Source organism: Microtus oregoni, unplaced genomic scaffold (genome assembly GCF_018167655.1).
Source record: "Microtus oregoni isolate MIOR12 unplaced genomic scaffold, Mior012 000001F_ref0000356, whole genome shotgun sequence".
Lineage (NCBI taxonomy): Eukaryota > Metazoa > Chordata > Mammalia > Rodentia > Cricetidae > Microtus > Microtus oregoni.
In genome coordinates, this window is record NW_024543060.1 from 34952372 (window position 1) to 34968403 (window position 16032).

Genomic DNA, 16032 nt, shown 5'->3' on the forward strand with positions numbered 1-16032 from the left:
AGAAGTGTGCCTTTAATCCCAGGACTCAGGAGGCAGAGACTGGTGGATATCCGTGAGTTCAAGGCCAGCCTGGTCTACAAGAGCCAGCTTCAGGACCACCCGGCTATTGCACGGACAAACCCTGTCTTGAAAAACAAAGCAAGCAAGCAAGCAAACAAACAAAACAAAAGGGTGCAGAGATGGACATTTGTACCCATAGCACTAGGATGGGAGAGACAGGATGATCTCTGAAGCTCGCCAGCTGGTCAGACTAGACAAATTCAAAGAAGCAATTTATGGATTACCTTTTAAATATTTAAGTTTAATTCACGTAATTGTGCTGTTCCCACCCTTTGTCAGAGAAACTCTTATTTATTGCAGTGGGTAGTAACGAATGCAGAGGAATATTACTGCTCAACGTACTGAGACTAAACAATTATGAGTGCCCAGGCATAGATCATCTATATCAATCTCTTGCACCGATCCAAGGCTCAAGTAACATAGCCTAAGAGGACCAGAAGGAATGTAAGATTCATCAGACCAAGAGGACTGCTCTGAACTGCTGTCTTCTAAACACAACATGACCTGCACATATAGGTGTTCATAGCATCTATAATTACCTATATCAGGCCTACACGAGAACAAGTCAGTTAAAAACTTCAGCGTGCTTTGGGTATATACCCAAAAGTGGTATTGTTGGGTCTTGAGGAAGAGTGTTTTTAAATTTTCTGAGAAATCGCCATCTGATATTCAAAAGGACTGTACCAATTTGCACTCTCACCAGCAATGCAGGAGAGTTCCCTTTACCCCAATTCTTTCCAGCATAAGTCGTCATCAGTGTTTTTGATCTTGGCCATTCTTATCAATAGTACCACAAGGACATGTGCTCAACTATGTTCATAGCAGCATTGTTTGTCATAGCCAGGACCTGGAAACAACCTAAATGCCCTTAACTGAAGAAAGGATAAAGAAAATGTAGTACATCTACACAGCTGAAAAAAAAAATGACATCTTGAAATTTACAGGCAAATGGGTGGATCTAGAAAACATCATATTAAGAGAGGTAATCCAGACCCCGAAAGACAAATATCACATGTACTCACGCATAAGTGGTTTTTAGACATAAAACAAAGAAAAATCAACCTACAAATCACAATCCCAGAGAACCTAGACACCGGTGAGGACCATAAGAAAGGCATACATGGATCTAATCTACATGGGAAGTAGAAAAAGACAAGATCTCCTGAGTAAACTGGGAGTATGGGGATTATGGGAGAGGGTTGATGAGGAGGAAAGCAGAGAAAAATGTATGGTTCAATAAAATAAATTAAAAAAAAAAAACTTCAGCATGGAGAGGGGAAGGGATCTCGAAGTCCCAAATTATAGCTACCACATTTAGCATTTGATAGATGCTGGGGGAAAAAAGATCAACGTTTCTTTAGTAGTATGGTTACTGATGTAGGTTGTCCATGCCCTGGGGATATCCCTCACTCATGCACATCTAGTCAGTAATGATTAGACTCAAGGGTTTAAATAAATAAGGATATAAATTTGTAAGGGAGCTATCAGGAGAGTCCTGGGTGGAGTGGAGGAAAGGAATGTGGATTGCATATTATTAGGAAATATTGTACATATGTAAGAAATTTATAAAGAATAAATTAAAAATTAAAAGAGAAAAAAATAATTGTTGGAATGATTACTGTTTTCAGTGTAATATGTTCTGGAATTACCTAGAAGGCAAGCTTCCAGTCAAACCTTTAAGGAATAATTTAGATTAGGTTAGCCTTTGTGCATCTTGATTAAGTTAACTGAGGTGGAAATACTCACCCTAAAGGAGTTTGGAACTCCTAGGCTTGGGTCATAGACTACATAAAAAGCTAAGAGAACATGAGCACGCATTAGTTGCTGCTTCCTGACTAAATGAAAAGGAACATACCACTTCAACTTTCTGCAACTATGCCTTTCTGCAATGACAGATTGTACTCTCAAATTATGGGTTATTAAATACTATCTTATTTAGGTTTATATTGTGATAAATACTATAATTGCGAGCCACTTTAGGAAGGACAGGTTTTATTTCATCTTATAAGTGCCAATCACAGTCCACACTTGAGAGAAGAGAATGCAGGAACTCAAGCCAAACCTTACAGACAGAATGTGGAACAGAGACCATTGAGGAGTGCTGCCTACTGCCTTGCTCTCCACACCTTGCTCAAACCACTTTCTTTTTTCTTTTTTTTCCCTTGATTTTTATTGATCTCTACATTTTTCTCTGCTCCACTCCCTGCCTCTCTCCTCCCACCTCCAGCCCTCCCCCAAGGTCCCCATGCTCCCAATACTTAGGATATCTTGTCTTTTTCTACTTCACATGTAGATTGTAAGGCTCTCTTAGTGTCCTCATTGTTGTCTAAGTTCTCTGGGATTGTGGTTTGTAGGCTGGTTTTCTTTGCTTTATGTTTAAAAAAACCACCTATGAATGAGTACATGTGATAATTGTCTTTCTGTGTCTGGGTTACCTCACTCAAAATAATGTTTTCTAGCTTCACTCATTTTCCTGGAAAATTCAAGAAGTCATTATTTTCTTCAGCTGTGTAGTACTCTATTGTGTAAATGTACCATTCTTCCGTCAAGGGGCATTTAGGCTGTTCCAAGGCTCTGACTATGACAAACAAAGCTGCTATGAACATAGTTGAGCACATGTCCTTGTGGCACCATTGAGCATTCTTTGGATATATACACAAAAGTGGTATTAATGGGTCTTGAGGAAGGTTGTTTTCTAATTTTCTGAGAAATCATCACACTGACATCAAAACAGGCTGTACCAGCTTGCATTCCCACCAGCAATGCAGGAGTGTTCCTGTTACCCCACAACCTCTCCAGCATAAGTTGCCATTAGTGTTTTTGATCTCAGCCATTCTTACAGCTATAAGATGGAATCTCAGAGTTGTTTTGATTTGCATTTCTCCAATGACTAAGGGTGTTGAACATTGTCTTTTGGCCATTGTAGAGAGTTCTTTGTTTAGGTCTGTACTCCATTTTTATTGGATTATTTGTTCTTTTTATGACCAATTTCTTGAGTTCTTTGTATATTTTGGAGATCAGACCTCTGTCTGATGTGGGGTTGGTGAAGATCTTTTCCCATTCTGTAGGCTGTCATTTTGTCTTATTGACCATATTCTTTGCTTTACAGAAGCTTTTGTTTCAGGAGGTCCCATTTATTAATTGATTCTCTCAGTGTCTGTGCTGCTGGGGTTATATTTAGGAAGTGGTCTCCTGTGCCCATATCTATTCAATATAGTTCTTGAGGTACTATGTAGAGCAATAAGACACCAAAAGGAAATCAAGGGGATACAAATTGGAAAAGAAGTCAAACTCTCACTGTTTGCTTATGATATGGTAGCTTACATAAACTATCCCAAAATTTCTACCAAGGAAATTCTACAACTCATTAACATTTTCAGTAATGTAGCAGGATAAGAGATTAACTTAAAAAATCAGTACCCTCCTGTACACAGATGATAAAAGGGCTGAGAAAGAAATCAGAGAAACAACACCCTTCACAATAGCCACAAATATCATGAAACATCTCGGAGTAACTCTAATCAAACAAGTGGAGACTTGTATGACAAGAACTTTAAATCTCTGAAGAATGAAATTGGAGAAGACACCAGAAAATGGAAAGAACTCCCATGCTCTTGGGTAGGCAGAATTAACATAGTAAAAATGGCAATCTTACCCAAAGCAATCTACAGATTCAATGCAATGCCCATCAAAATGCCAGCAAAGTTCTTCACAGACCTCAACTTCAAATGGAAAAGCAAAAAACCCTGGAAAGCCAAAACAATCTTGTACAATAAAAGAACTTCTGGAGGCATCACAATCCCTGACTTCAAACTCTACTACAGAGCTACAGTACTGCAAACAGCCTGGTATTGGCATTAGAACAGACAGGAGGACCAATGGAACTGAATAGAAGACCCAGATATTAATCCACACACCTTCACACACCTGATTTTTGACAAAGAAGACAAAATACCAAATGGAAAAAAGAAAGCATATTTAACAAATGGTGCTGGCATAACTGGATATCAACATGTAGAAGAATAAAAATTGACCCATATCTATCACCATGCACAAAACTCAAGTCTAAATGGATCAAAGACCTCAACAGAAAGCTAGCCACACTGAACCTTCTACAAGAGAAAGTAGGAAGTACACCTGAACTTTCTTATACAACCCATGACTCCCAGTCCAGGGGTGGCACTGCCTACAGTGTGAACCTCACACTGTAGTCACTAATCAAGAAAATATTACCACATGTTTCTATAACAACCACTGAAGGGAGGCATTTTTTTCCGTTGAAATTCTCTCATCCCAGGTGATCCAGTTTGTGTCAATGAGACAGGAAACCCTAATCAGCACAAACCTTTCCTTCCTTAAGTCGATTTTGTGAGAGCATTTCATCTGGGCAATAGGAAAATTATCTAAGACAGTTACTTACTTTGAAGTCTAAAAATAGTCTACTATTTTGGATGTTTCTCACCTCAAGATTTTTAAATTGATTTCATGGCTATAGAAGAGTTTTCTCCATCAGCAGATGTTTTAGTAAGCAACTAAGTGTCCGTTGTTCAGAAGCGTTAACCATACATTACACCAAGGCACTTACAAAAGACCCCATCACCACAGCCCTGTTGTTCTACGCACTGAAACAATGTTAGCTGAAAGTGAAAATAAAAATAATACTAAGCAAATATAATTCTCCTTCTTGGGTTGTTTGTCATTCTCAGACAAATAAGCAATAAAACTGAAATTGCATGAGAATCCAATGGAAAGATGAGGATATTTATAATAAAATGACATTTATTTATTCATTTATTTATAATAAGGTTATTTATAATATGAGGTTGTTTATAATAAAAATGACATTTACATTAAATTTAAATTTTATTATCACATAATTGTAATGTCTGTAGATATCCTAAAACAATATATGACTTTGATTGACTTGTTCACATTTGACTTCAATCAGTTTAAAGGCATTACAGCATTATTTATATAGTATTTTCTAATAGGTTTTTTGAGTTACAATTTATGTGTAGTGTAGTACATGTATATACTATAAAAGTTTAAAGTGTACAATTTGCTAAAGTCTCATATGGCTGCTAAACCATGAGAGTAGCCTACAAACAAAATAATCTCTTCAAGCACATGTCAGCGAAACACCTGTTGAGATTTCTGAATGTTGCAGGGTGTTGTCCCTTCTATTACTCAATAATACTGCCATTTGAAGGATATACCACCGTTCTTTTATCCTTTCATCTGTTGACAAATGTCTAAATTATTTCTAATTTGAGCCTTACAAGGCAAGCTGCAAGGAATAATAGCTTTTCAGGTCTTTATTTGAAACTTTCTAGGAGTAGAATAATAGGATCAATATGTGTATACTGTTGTTTTCTTGTATGATAAACTCCTCTTGAAGTTATTAAATCATTTTATGTACTTACTAGAGTAAGGATGTTTCTGAGTTTTTTTTCCCCCAGTTTCTGAAGTCCAGTACATAACCAATGAAGCCCATTGCTTTTGACATGTGCTAAGGCAGTGTATCGTGGAAGAGGACCCCTGCAGCTCAAAGCAATGTACCTCATGGCCAGCAGTAAAGGTCACTATATTGCTCTCATCCAGGTGAGACTGGCAGGCAGCATTGGGGTCTCTTCCTTTTCCACTAAAACTAGTGTTTCATGACTAGACTAGTCCCTCACATCAATATGGCTTTTCTGTGTGGTTCCCCAATTAGCTCTGCTTCTGCAGAGGCTATAGTTCATGTTTGTAACTCTCCTGTGTGGTTTTCCTACTGCCGCTGTTGAGTAGATTCCATATACAAATAAAGAAACTTCAACTTCACATTGACTAAAATGCATATCTAGTTTTTCTCTTACTCAGCACCAAACAAGAAGTGAATGGGGTACAGCACTTGAAGGCCATACCCTCCCAGATCACTGTGACAATGATTCCAGAATCCCATGGGGAGTATTTCTGGGAGTGACAGGCAGTACCGTATGTGCAAATTTGTTACAGTAGGCTGCCCACCTCAGGCAATCAATTGTCTCCATTTGGATTGCTTTCTTCCCTTTCTGTAGTTTACTTTACACAAGTTGATAACTGACCTCTCCAGGTTGTTGCCAGCTCGCACAGGTATCTTATTATTCTTCAAGATCAGCTGAGCTCAAGTTCTGATTTTAGCATGGGATATCAGAAGCCAGGGAATACCAAGTAGGAACACAGAAGACTAGTACCTGACAATAGAGGTGACCAGGTCCTAGTATCCAGAGGACCAGTTACAACCTGACTCACTGGTATCTCTTGCAAAATACCCACAGTCTGGGTCAACGTCCATCAATGACGGAAGAGAAGTTCACCTAGAGGGTGTCTAACACAACTTCTTAGTTGTGCCTGAATAGGGAATGTCTGCTTCTGCTAATCCAAGTCTTGGTTTTTTTCTTACCTTAACCTAATGGGTAGAGAGACCATCTTCCCTTCAAGGCAAACCCTTTGCCATACAGAGTTTATTATTGAAGAATGAATGCAGAACACGAGTATCACAATGCCCTGAAAAGGGAATTGAGTTAATTTTGCCTGTATCTTTTGAGTGTACCTTATGACATCATCTCAAAAAGGAAATGGAGTTGGTTTTGCCTATATTTTCTGAGTGTACCTTATGACATCATTCTGAAAAGGAAATGGAGTTGGTTTTGCCTATATTTTCTGAGTGTACCTTATGACATCATCCCGAAAAGGAAATGGAGTTGGTTTTGCCTATATTTTCTGAGTGTACCTTATGACATCATCACGAAAAGGTAATGGAGTTGGTTTTGCTTGTATCTTCTCAGTATACCCCCACCCAATACTTGATGACTATTTTTCTTTCTTCAACAAGCAATTTCCCTTCTTGACAGTTAATTCCAAAATACGGCCATGGGAGGTCAGTATATTCAGTCGAAATGTTTCCCAAACAGAAACGTCTATCCATTTTGGAGAGTTCATCTACCAGCTCCATGATTACTCCTCCTCCCTAACTTTAAGTCACAGACAAGGCTGAAGAAAGTAGTCAAGAAGCAGATGAAGTCTCCTGGACTCTGGAACAGAACTTGTGGAAAGAATCAAAGGAGTCAATATTCCAAAGCACTGGAGTTAAACCAAGTAAATGTCTTATATTCGATCAGTATAAGTAACAAAGTACAGGATGCAGAATTTTCATTAAGTTATTTGGAAACTTCCCAAGACACAGATGAAACAGAGATGATGCATTTTTCTTTTCCATTCTGTTTCCTTATCTCAGTCCTTCCTCTCTCACGTAGATGACTGCAGAGGTCTCCGCATCCACTTACAGCCACCACTCTACCCAAAGACGACCCTCTCCAAATCTCATCAGCACCCACAGGAATAGCTATGACACAGGCTACTAGCATACACTCTCATTCTTCGTCTCCCTGTGAGTCCAACATCCTGATCATAATATCCTAGACAGGGTACAGTATTTTCCATAGCATCTCTTCGTTCTTGTTCCTTCAGAAGTAGTCATTTTAACTTCTCAGTGGGGTGTTTCCGAAATAAGTCTTCAAGTCTGTATTAAATGTTCCTGTTTTGTGTTCTTCCAATGCTTTGGGGCAGGGCTCTTTCGTAGGACTTGTCAAGGCATAACATGGTTACTTCTTTCCATATGTTTCCCTGTCAGACACTGAGCTCGTTGAGGGGCCGGCCATTCTTCATTCAGCTCTCCATGTCTAACTGCGATCCTGGAGCCTCCCACGCATGCCAGGGTGAGTAGTACTTAATGAACAGTAATTGGATGAGTGAACACATTCAAAGCCCTTCTTATCGTCACAATATTCATCTGAAACTCAAATCAGATTTTAATCATATTTACTTAATCCTTTCTGTAGTTGGATGTGGTCAGATCATCTGCAATTTCTTCACCTCCAATTTACAGCATCTCTAATGTCATTTTCTGAAATCTGTTTTAAATGGCCCTTTTCTTCTGGTTTACCTCAAGTCAAATGAAAGGTAAATTAAACCAAAGATGGCTTCGCCTGCTTTCACATCTGTCAATGTCTCTCTTCCCAGTGGGGCTATTTCTGCTTCGCAGCCATTCCCCTGCACACATGACTGAATCCTCCCCAAGGGTCCCTTCCTGATTAGCCATGTGCCATCACTGCATTTGCGACTGTCACTGCCAACTCTCCTGTTGAATCCTGTCTGCTCTTTCTCCGCCTCATGTTTCTTTGTCTCACAAGACTCGCCTCTCCGCAGCACATGGTCACACGAGGGGGACAGGAGACCAGAAACCCTAAAGCATCGCTCCAGCTCCAACATCAACCAACAGAGTGACTTAGGATGAAAAAGGACATAGTCCTGCCATTAGAGAATACTTACTTCTGCTCTTATTTTAACTGTCAAAGCATCTGGCAGGAAATGTCACAACATATCCATTTAACAAGATGAATCGGACTGGGGAGATATTTAGTCAGTGAAGTGCTTGCCTTACAAGCACAAAGACATCAGTTTCATCCCCAAAACCCATATAAAAAAATGTTTTAATAGCTAGGCATAAGAACTTGCACTTATAATCCCAGCACTGTGAAACCAGATATAAGTAGATCCCTGAGGCTTGCTGGCCAGCCAGCTTAACCTTATCAGTGAGTCCCAGGCCAATAAGGAAGGGGTCACAAAACAAAGTGGATAGAGCATGATAAACAATGCCTGAGGTCACCCTCTGGCCATCATAAACACACACACACACACACACACACACACACGTACACCTGCAAACACCCTGCTCCATTCACACAGGCACACACAAGACAACCTAGTATATTTCCCAAAGCCGCATGGCAGCATGTGACCTGTGGAGCCCACAAGAAGCAGCACAGGTCAATCAGAGAGACCCATGCTCAAATTCTGACACCCCCACTACTTTGTTAGTCTATCTCTAGTAGATTAACCGTGTCGAGTAACAGTTTTAGGTGTATTAAAATGTACATTGTACCACCATCCCTGCAGGAAGCATTGTGACAGATGAGTGGGGACAAATACAGATCAAACTTATGAGGGCAGACCCGTGGTAACTGCTCAGTAAGTGCTTCAGTCCTGCTTGTAGTGGTGACATCAGGCTCAGGCCTGTGGTAAGTTTAAATCCCCAGGACCAAGATGACTTCTTTCTCAGGTGAATTAATTCCCCCGCTAAGCAAGGGGATGAATAAGATCAGCCTGAGATCTCCAAATACCGGCCTTCTCCTTTCAACTTCATCATTTTCTAAAACTGTCTGCTCCATTTGACGTCAGCATCCTCATTCTGCAGATACAGAGGGGGATATGTTGCTTTTCTGACTCATTCTCAGTGTTGAAGGTCTGATTACAAAGCCAGCAGATGCCCTCCATAAGGGGCACCCTACACAGGGTTAACTGCTGATGCCCCTTTGCCATTCTCAGTTGAAGTATAATAGTTTAAATACACTATCTGTGAGTAAAGAAGTACTCTACTGCCTGGTGAGGTGCTTAAGCAGCATCGTGGAGTTTATATTTAGGTTCCCATTCACGACGCCAGCCCTAACAAAGCAACTGTGCGACCTTCTGAAATTTGCTGGCTCATTTTCCTTGCCTAAAATGATAACAATTAATTTTTTTTTAAAGTTCCTATCGCCCAAATTCCTGCTGTATAGAGAAAATCGGGTCGAATAGAAGCTATTTCTGGCTGTTACTAACTGCAGACTGGGAATGTTTATGTGGAAATTGGACCTTCTGAAATAGCATACCCTGTGAGTTCAGTAGGCGGCTCAACTAACGAGAGGACTGTTTGTATGCTATGAGAGAGGGGTGGGGTCAGGACACACCCAAGCCCCTGCAAACCTGTGCTCCATACCACATATGCTCTAATTCAGCCATGCTTGGCTCAAGCACAACTAAAGTTGGGTGGATATGCAGGTCATACTTCTATATTATTTGGGTAATTTTCTATAGTCAGAGATGTGGCATTGATATACAAACAGTCCTGAAATGACTGATTCTAGCTGAGCTGCAGGAACAAACTCAAACAAAACTTCTCGATGATGCTCTTTAGCATGCTCATCCTCTCTGTTCCTATGCTGTCTTATTTTTCCCACCTCCCTCAAATACTCTTCATTCCTTTTACAAGCTCCCCTCTGTTCCTTTCCCGTTCCATTTTTATCCAAATGCATCACTCTTAGTCAGAACTCTCTTTTTCAGTGCCTCTCTTCAGTCCCTTCATATGTTTATCTTTCTGTCGTGTGTTCCCAGCTTCCTGACTGTCTCAGAGCACATTCCCCTTCCCTCCCTGGGTGACTGCTTTAGAAAGGGAGGCAGCAGCTGCTCCAGCGAGCAAGCAGAATGGAGTGAAATGGAGCTGATGAGCTGTGAGCATGCATCAGTCGTGAAAGTACTTTGCTTCTGTTTGCCCACACACAGGCATTATTTCTGGAGGAGACAAGGAAGAGCGTTAACCTACAGGGAGGTTAAGAGCATGGTGGCTCACTGGTCAGGGCCAAACTGGAATGGTTTTCCTGAGTGGGCTGTCCCAGTACAGTTAGGAATTACCACAGACACTTCTTTAACAATTCTTGCTTTCCTCTCTCTTTTCACAAACACCCAAAGCTTACAGTTTTTTACAAGATCTCTTAAAAGGAGATTTCTTTAAGAAATTCTCCCTCCCTTTTGAGGCAGGGAATAGAATTTTATCTACCATTTAACTAGCAGTACACAATTAATTCTCCATTCTAAATATGCATATACCCCGTCTTTGTGGGTAATAAAGTCCAGGAAGCAAAAGTTAAAAATTCTTAAGCCCGAACTTCAAGGGACTAGAAAGGTAACTAAAACTGATTAAAACTTTAGACTTCAGCTTCTTTTCTTGTCTCTTTTTCTTTCAGATTCCTTGATAACATATCCAGGGCTAGGGCACTCGGTCGTGTGCAAAGTGATCGGCAATGAATGCATAGGTGGTCTAAAGGCCATTCCCTTTCTGCAGCTTGTCTTCACTACGTATCTCATTGCTAGTTTCCAGCCCTCTCCCCAGCTGCTGCAAATCCTCCACTTCTACAGGAACCCATGAGCTCCCTTCACAGCCAACAGCCCTGTTTGATAAAGCCACGGAGTTTTCATGAAACAAAAAGTTCAACTTCTTTATTCTCATTCTAGAAAATTATCTGAATTCAATTTCCTGGTGCATCCTCCCAGTCCCAGAGAAGACTCTCCCCAAGGCTCCCCAGCCACATTCTCTTGAAATGTTCTTACCACCATTGTTTCTTTAGTCCATATGCATTTCTCAAAGAAACAACGAGTGTTAGGTAAATTAACTGATGCAATCATTAATGCAACAGGGGCTCTCATTCTTTTTCCTCCCTTCACCACCTTATTGCCAGTCAGCTTTTGAGAATAAGTAGCCAGGCTTCTTCAAAGAAGCTACCTTGATTTTCTCAGCTATATTTTCCAGACCTTTCCCATAAACCTTCCAGCCTCGGAACCAGGCTAGAGTGGCAAAGATAATTTCCATTTATGTATGCATAGGCACAGTTGAAAACTCAAAGATTCTACACACATGTACATACACAGTGCTGTTTCCTTCCTCTTTCCCAGGGACAACTACTACCAAACATTATTTCTGGAATTTCTCCACAGATTCTAGATAATGTACACACCCTTTCCTTCACCAGATTCAGGGGCATTTGCTGAATTGCTGATTTAAAACCTTGCACCACTTTTCCTTGCATTCCATCTTGTTCTCTCACAAAGTTTATACTTTTCATGTTCTTGTTTCACCTGAGACGTACTCCTCCAAGCTCCTAGTCCTTCCAACCTAGACTTGTCTATTGTGAAATAATCGCTATTTTGAATTTCATTCTTAATAGATAGAATTCTTTTTGTCTTTCTTTTTTTGACTTATTTTTTCCAACTTGATAACAGATATGTTTTAGTAGTTTCTTTAGAAAGATACTTAACAGCTAACTTTCAAAACTTTCTATGTGTTTTGTGGGGTTGGAGGGATGGCTCAGTGGTTAAGAGTACAGGTTCTTATTCCACAAGGCCTGAGTTCAATTTTCAGAACCTACATGGTGGCTGACAACCTTCTGTAACTCCAGTTCTAGGGGATCCAATGCCCTCTTCTGGACTTTGGGAGCATCATGCACACATGCAGCAAACAAATACTGGCAGAAAAAAACACATTTCAAAAATACATTGAAAGAAAGAAAGAACAAAAAAGAAGGGAGGAAAGAAGGAAGGAAGGAAGGAGGGAAGGAAGGAAGGAAAACAGAGATTGTGCTTTCATTTCCCAGCCACACAGATTATCCAGATAATCACACAAACACTATTTGCTGTTTGGCCAATGGGTTAAGTGTATTTCTAGCTAGCTCTTACATCTTAAATTAACCCATTTCTATTAGTCTGCTTATCAACATGAGGCTGTGGCTCACTGGTAATGTTCTGGCATCTTTCTCCTTCAGTGGCTACATGGCATCTCCTTGACTCTGCCTACTCTCTCTCCCTAACTCTGTTCAGATTTCCCACCTGGCTTTACTTAACTAAGTCATTGACCAAAACAGCTTTATTTATCAACCAATAAAAGCAACACATATACAGAAGAACATCCTATGTCAAAAGATGGAAGGAAAAAAAGAACAGGGAATGAAGGAAAGAATGAAAAAAACATAATAATAAAAATTAGGCTATGCATATTTTAATGTTTTTATTCTATATATTATTATACATTATTCATGCATTGGTTTTGTACAAAATTTTAATGTAATCAGAACACTGAAGACATTTCTCTTTCTCTTTTCTTAATAAAATAATATGCTACTTTGTAATATTATTTTAAAGTCTTTTTAATGAGCTTTGTGATATTTCCATGTGGCTTGTTCCTATCCCCATATCTTCTTCTCAGTGTGTCCTTGAAATACTTATAAAAATATTGTATGTTCATGGATATGAATACTTGATATTACAGTGGCCATACTGTAAAAGTTGATTACAGAATCTCTATTAAAATCCAGAAGTCTTGATAACCATTTATAAGATAATCCAAAGGTAATATGAGAAACAGAGTAATGACAACAATTCTGAGAAGAAGGAGGAGGAGGTGGAGGAGGAGGAGGAGGAGGAAGAAGAAGAAGAAGAAGAAGAAGAAGAAGAAGAAGATTGCACACATTCTTATTTCAAAAAAATGTAAGTTTTAGGAATCAATGTAATGTCAAAAGATGGGGAAAGACCAACAGAGCACAACAAATCTGGAATTCATGTTCCTCTGACTTTCATAAGAGAGCCAGGACATTCTAACTTAAGGAAAAAATTATCTTTTCAAGACATATATTGTTGGCAGGACAACAGATTTCTACAACCAAACCAAACAAAACTGGAATATCTGTCTCTTTCAAGATACACAAGAATTCTACTCTAAACTGATGAATATACAAAGACAAAAAATGAAACCAGAAAACACAGTCATAATTGTTTAGTAATTTAGGATTAGTTGGTATATCCTTAGCTCTGACACCAAAAATTATAAACAAAGAAAAACCAGAGGCATTTGAGTTGAGGAAGCTATTTTTTTGGCTCTTCAGAATATGCCAATAACAAACTTTTGAAAGAAAACACAATGAGAGAAAATATCTGCAGATTATATCTTTCTTGAGGGACCAATAACCAGAATACACAAAGAACTCATAATTCAAAAATAAAAATATTAATAAATCAATTAAATAATGGGCATAAAAGAATAAACCCTTAATTTAAAAAGATGTATAATGAACAATAAGATCATGAAAATATGTGTAACTTCTTAACTCATAGAAAAAAACATAAATCAAAACCACAGTGCGTTCCAACTCGACTATAATAATAAAGAATACAAATATAAAGACCTTATGATGATGTGAAATTGAATCCTCCGCACACCTATCTGGAATGAAACAAATGATAAAGCTGCTTTAAAAGTAGTGAAGCAGTCTTTAAAGTCTTAAACACTGTTACCACATTCTCAAATATTTCTATTCCTTAATATGTACTGGAAACAATCATAAACATATGTCCATATCAAAGAGTGCACAAAATGCCCATAGCAACATTCTTTATCATCCTGAAACCACTGGACTCTTTCTGGAGCATGATGGTATTTATCGCGTGATACTGCCACATTAAATTCAAGTGTAAAAAGAAATAGATTCCTGCCATGTGTGGATGAACCTTGACAATACACAGAGGGAATGAAAGCGGGGTTGACAAGTGACTTATCACAGCATATCAATCAGTTGTATACAATACTCACAAGAAACAAATCCAGATGGACAGATTGGGCTGTCACATCATTGGTTCATGGTAGCAAGAAATTAGAAAAGGGAAGAAAACAAGCACAACTGTTGTGTTCATACTTTCTTTCTGGGTTGATGAAAATGTATTGAAGTTAAATAATAGTGAACATATTGAAATACATGTGGTGGCAGGGAGAGATGCCCACTCCCCATCAACACTCAAGGCACATGGAAGAGCTGGCCCCTTCCCTTAGCAGCTGCAGCACTCAGGAGAGTGGCCCCTATGCCCCCTATGCCATGCCTGTGCAGCAAATAGAGCTGATCCTGAAGGCATAGGTCTGGGAGATCTGATCCTGAAGATGTGAAAGCAGGAGAGCCACCCCTTGCTGGCAAACAGGCCAATCCTGCAAGTACCCAGGCCCAAAACCAGAGCTATGAGTTGGCCCACTCCGAACTCCACCCCATCTCTGGTCTGCTGGAGCACGAAAAGGGAATGGTCCTAAGGACACAAAGCTGTGGGATCTCCACAAGACAGGGCAATAGCAGGTTAACCTGTGAGGGCCCAGCATCTATAGTGTAGCAGAAGCCAGAGGCCTCGAACCAGACCAATGACTCTATTCACTGAACACTTGCAAGTAAAGATATTTGGATAACAGAGTTCCCTGCATGACTAACTGTGCCACAGTACAGCTTCCATGGTGACATCGATTTTTTCCTTCTCTCTTCTCTGTCTCTGTCTCTCTCTCCTTTGTCTTTTTCTCTTAATTTTATTTTATTCTGTGGGGAAGAGGTTGCAAGGGCAGAGGGTTGATATGAAGGGATGGGAGAAATGAATGGGATGAAGATGTGTGATGTGAAAGACACAAAGAATAAATTAACTAAAAAGAAATAATAAGTAAGAGTACTTGCTGCTCTTATAGGAGGCCTAGCTTTGGTACCCAGCACCTACATGATGCCTCACAATCATCCATAACCAGCTCCAGGGCCTCCATCTACTGAACTCTATGGGCATTGCTTGATGGTTCCCTACAAACCTACAAGCAAAACATTCAAACATGTAAAATAAAATTAATTATTTAATTAATTAAAACATGAATAAAACCACTGAATGGTATGCTTTAAAGGGGAGATTTTTTATGTGAATTCAATTTTTAATTTATTTTTTTCTGATAGTATAAAATTTCCAAACTCCATGATGTAATTAATGAGAGTTGTCTTAAGACTTGCTGGTCAAAAGAACGGTTTTGCCCACCACTCCTGTTTCTTTCCATATCGAGGGAATTATATTTGGGTCACTCTTGGATGTTCTTGGCCACTTAGTCATTCTGCCATAGGGAAAGTGATACGCAATCCCAGCTTATGCTTCCCTGGGTGCCAGCACCTGCAGAGTTCACACTGCCAATGACCTGTCTCCTCCTGCCCTCCAGCCCCCATTCCACTGCAATGGCTTTTAAGCACATAGTTCCACTTCCTTTGCAGTTTTCTGTTCAAGTTCCTAAAGCACTCAGACAACAGGTTTTCTTCTTAGTGTCTTCCCAACAGTTTTCTCCATCCCCTCACTAACATGGCTTCCCAGTTACAGAGGTTTTTTGTTTTATGTTTTTTTTTGGGGGGGGGGCTCTTTAGTTGGTTTGTTTGACCAACTGAAGTCCTACATCCTCAGCTTTCTGCTGTATTAGGTGAATTTTTAAAAAAAAAAATGAAAACGCATCATCTTAGCATCACATAGGGGAAATTT